Source organism: Erythrolamprus reginae, chromosome 2 (genome assembly GCF_031021105.1).
Source record: "Erythrolamprus reginae isolate rEryReg1 chromosome 2, rEryReg1.hap1, whole genome shotgun sequence".
Classification (NCBI taxonomy): Eukaryota; Metazoa; Chordata; class Lepidosauria; order Squamata; family Dipsadidae; genus Erythrolamprus; species Erythrolamprus reginae.
The window spans coordinates 11762220-11767092 of record NC_091951.1 but is presented as its reverse complement, the minus strand read 5'-3'; positions in this window follow the sequence as shown (position 1 = coordinate 11767092).

Here is a 4873-nt window from a genome sequence, read left to right as displayed (position 1 = left end):
TCTCTTTGTGAACTCCATTTCCTGAACTGGTAAACCATTTCAGCTGCAACAAATAATCTTCCTTTCTAGGGGCACAAAATGGCTGCCTGCTTCCCAAAGGAACAGACAAGAGCACTCTGCTCCTAGTCTGCCATTTCACTCCCTCAGTTTTTACCACTCCACTAAGGCAGGTAAAATATCTGCTATTTCTAACCTCTCAAAACAGGCAGCAACTCAGATGAGAGGAAAACAAAACCACTTATTTTCAAGAAACAGTTGTGGTTAACCACAATAACTGACTCTCCACACACAGTGAAGGGCTACCAAAAATTTTACTACTACGCTATGGGCGTGGCTTATGCGGGATGCATAATGAACAGGGAGACGTGTGTATGTGTGTGTGAAGGCAGATAAGCTCAAAATTGATATATAGTAGTCTCCCTTCCTGTCCATTATCAGCAAAAATGTTACACACATACATATATATATACAGTGATACCTCGTCTTACAAACGCCTCGTCATACAAACTTTTCGAGATACAAACCCGGGGTTTAAGATTTTTTTGCCTCTTCTTACAAACTATTTTCACCTTAGAAACCCACCGCCCCCGCTGGGATGCCCCACCTCCAGATTTCCGTTGCCAGCGAAGCACCGGTTTTTGTGCTGCTGGGATTCCCCTGAGGCTCCCCTCCATGGGAAACCCCATCTCCAGACTTCTGTGTTTTTGCAATGTTGCAGGGGAATCCCAGCAGCGGAATCCAGCAGTGCAAAAATGGGTGCTTCGCTGGCAATGGAAGTCCAGAGGTGGGGTTTCCCATGGAGGGTAGCCTCAGGGGAATCCCAGCAGCGGAAAAACGGATGCTTCGGCTGGCAAAAGGGGTGAATTTTGGGCTTGCATGCATTAATCGCTTTTCCATTGATTCCTATGGGAAACATTGTTTCATCTTACAAACTTTTCACCTTAAGAACCTCGTCCTGTAACCAATTAAGTTTGTAAGACAAGGTATCACTGTATGTATATATGGTGTGTGTGTTAAAGATCCTTTCACTGCAAGGGGATCTCCTCAGCCTGGCTTAACAGACATCGGGAGACCAGAAGGTGGAGTGGGAAGGAATCTTGATTCCCAGTCCCCTTTCCTGCCTCCTCTCTAGGCACAAACGCTCTCTGCATTTAACCCCTTCGTTAAAGCACTGTACTTTGCTGCACTTTGGCACTCATTTGAAGAGGGTCTCCCTGCATGTGTCCACACTCCTGGCTCAGCCACATCTGATCAGGAGGTCATGAGAAGGAGGGAGGGAGAAGGATGGTTGCCTGAAGAGATGGGGAGAAACACATACTTGCATGGGGGGGGGAGACACACACACACATACACACACACATACAGTGATACATAGAGAAGGGGTGAGAGAGGAATAGAGGGAGAGAGACTGGGGGGACAGAGGGGGAGGTAGGGAGGGGGAGAGAGAATGATTTTGTGACTGGGTTGGCGTGGTTGGGGGCGGTCATATGCGTGGGTGTGAGTGACATCGAGTTGGCCACACCCACCCAGGTTTTGTGGCTTCCGGTGTGTTTTTTTCTGTGGAAAACGGACCCAAGTGGCTCTTTTGAGTGTTTAAGGTTGCTGATCATTGATGTCAGGCCGAAGCCAGTGACCTCACAGGTGCCCTCCCAGTTCTTGCTCCTTCCAACTTAACTTTGATACTTCCTCTACCTACCACTCGAAGTGAACTTGTGGTCTCTGAGCCAGGGTTCCGCGGAACCCAAGGGTTCTGCAAGGGCCAGGAATGGGTTCCACGACTTAATGAGAAGGCAAGGCACGTCCCCCCTTCAATCCCGCCCACTTCTGCAGCGGGGCAGCCTCTTCTTCCGTCTTGTGTCTGGCAGATCATCATGCTCAGCAGCAGCAGCCACCAAGCAGGAGTGGCAGCGATGGTGGCGTTGGCACCAACAGCAGCAGCAGCAGCCCTCTAGCCCCTTGCTGCAGCAGCGTGGCCAAAGTGCTGCAGCGGCAGTAGGACGAGGAGGAAGAGGAGGTGGGAGCGTTTGCCTCTCCAGCCCCTCCGATGCACAGCTTCTCAGTCCAGGGCCGAGGCATACTGTTGTGGTTCAGCCTGAGTCAGATGAAAGACCAGCTGCGTCTCTGCTGGCTCCATGCCCGGGGGAGGATGAGAGCGGAAAGTGGCGAGGAAGAAAGGCCTGGGAGCCCTGGGGAGGGGCTCTCTCAAGCCAGTAGCTTGGATTCTCTGGAGTCATTGGATGACGAAGCACAAGCTATCATTAGTATGCGACAGAGACACATAGATCAAAGGAGGAATCAATTGAAGAAATATTATCAGCGTTGAATGAGGAGCACCAGGGAGTTGGGTGTGGTCCTCATTAGCAGGGAAGGGTTCATAAGGCAGGCAAACTCTTTCGGCAGCGTGGAGTGTTATCAGAGTGGAGTTGCTGTTATCTGCATTGTCTCTCAGCGTTTCTGTTCCTGGATCGTGGCCCAGCAGTCTTGAAGACCCGTGGGAGGTGTGTGTCTGTTATCTCAACAGGCTCGTCTTGGCATTAAGGATCCTGTGTTTCTGTATGAGAGTTCCAGTGTTTTCCTGATCTGTAAGGACATTTTCTGTTGGCTTCTTTTCTCTTTACCATTATAAAATTGTGTTTGGATTCAACCGGTGTATCTGGCTTATCTTTTTGGGTTGGTCATAGCTTCCTGAGTGGCCCAGACAGAACACATACCAGGCGGCTCAAAGTTCTCTCCTGCTCCTCCTCACGCCTCCTTCCCATGCCTGGATGCACGCCGCCGTGCTTGGACAAGCAGCCAATTCGTTATCTCCCTTTTCCCTGCACAGGGCACTGTTAGACAGCGCGCCCTACTCCTCCTCTCATGCTCAGGGCCTGAGAGGGCAGGAGGAGCGGAAGGTGGAGCAGAAGGCATCCGCTCCGGCTTTGCCTTCACTCCGACCCTCCCACCAGTCCCCACAGCCTCCAAAAAATGGGGAGGGAAAGCGGGTAGAATGGAGCGAACGGCCTCCGCTTATTGCCCTGCTCAGGCTCGACACTCCCGGCGAGGGTACGTGGTGCAGCCTCTCTCTCTTTCTGGTACTCCGCAGCGACGGACCCCTGTGCAGTAGCAGCACTTGCTGATTCTGCCTCCATCCTGCATTACAATTCCTGTTAGTCTTCTCATTATTCCTACCACTGATCTCCCACTTATGACTATGACTGTAACTTGCTGCTTGAATCCTTATGACTTATATTGATTATTTCTTGATTGCTTATTTGACCCCTATGGCAATCATTAAGTGTTGTACCTCATGATTCTTGACAAATGTACCTTTTTTATGTACACCCTAGAGCAGCGTTTCCCAACCGGTGTGCCGCGGCACACTAGTGTGCCGCGAGACACAGCCAGGTGTGCCGCGACAGCTCCAGCTGGGCGGGGAGCTGCCGGTGCCTCCGACCTCCCGGCTCCTGCCTGATGCCGCGGTTTCTGGCGCTCTCCTGCTGCGCCCCTTGGGGCCCGGTGGGAGGGCACTGGCAGCGGAAACAGGCTGCCGGCTGCAGCGGCCCCGGGCACCATTCCCTGTAGGCTGCGCACGCCAACGCACCGCAAAATGCCCCCCCGCAAACCCTTTTCCAGGGGCGCACAGGGAGCCGCGGCCACCCGCCCGCCTGATTTCCCTCCGCGCGGCTGGGGACGCGGATCCACCGCCCTCGCCAGCCCGATCTCCCTCCACCCGAGTGGGGAGGTGGATTCGCCGCCCCCACCAGCCCGATTTCCCTCCACCCGAGTGGGGAGGTGGATTCGCCGCCCCCGCCAGCCCGATTTCCCTCCAGTGGCTGGGGACGCGGATCCACCGCCCTCGCCAGCCCGATCTCCCTCCACCCGAGTGGGGAGGTGGATTCGCCGCCCCCACCAGCCCGATTTCCCTCCATCCGAGTGGGGAGGTGGATTCGCCACCGCCGCCAGCCCGATTTCCCTCCAGTGGCTGGGGACGCGGATCCACCGCCCTCGCCAGCCCGATTTCCCTCCAGTGGCTGGGGACGCGGATCCACCGCCCTCGCCAGCCCGATCTCCCTCCACCCGAGTGGGGAGGTGGATTCGCCGCCCCCACCAGCCCGATTTCCCTCCACCCGAGTGGGGAGGTGGATTCGCCACCCCCGCCAGCCCGATTTCCCTCCAGTGGCTGGGGACGCGGATCCACCGCCCTCGCCAGCCCGATTTCCCTCCAGTGGCTGGGGACGCGGATCCACCGCCCTCGCCAGCTCGATCTCCCTCCACCCGAGTGGGGAGGTGGATTCGCCGCCCTCGCCAGCCCGATTTCCCTCCAGTGGCTGATCTCCCTCCGTGTGTGTGTGGGGGGGGCGACGAACTGACGACCGGGGGCTGTCCGTCCGTGTTGGGTGGTGCAGGGCAGGCACAGGCAGCCCCAGGGGAGAACAAGGGAGGGAGAGAAAGGAAAGAGAGAGAAAGGGAGGGAGAGAAAATTGAATGAAGGAGGGAGAGAAAGAAAGAAAGAGTAAGAAGTAGAAAGGATAGAGAAAAAGGAAGAGAAAGGGAGGGGGAGAAAGGAAAGAGGGAGGAAGGGGGGAGAGAAAGAAGATATGAAGGAGGGAGAAAAAGAAAGAGAGATAGAAAGGAAAGAGGTAGAGAAAGGAATGAGAAAGGGAGGGAGAGAAAGGGAATGAAAGAGGGAGAAGGGGTGAGAGATAGAAAGGATAGACAGAAAGGGAGAGAAAGGAAAGAGAGAAAGGGAGGGAGAGGAAGGAAAGAGAGATGAGAGAGGAAGGAGGAGACAGAAAGAGAAGAAAGAAGGAAGGAAGAGAGAAAGAAAGAGGGATGGAGAGAGAAAGGAAGGAAGAGAGAGAAAGAGGGAGAGAGAAATAGAGCGAAAGGG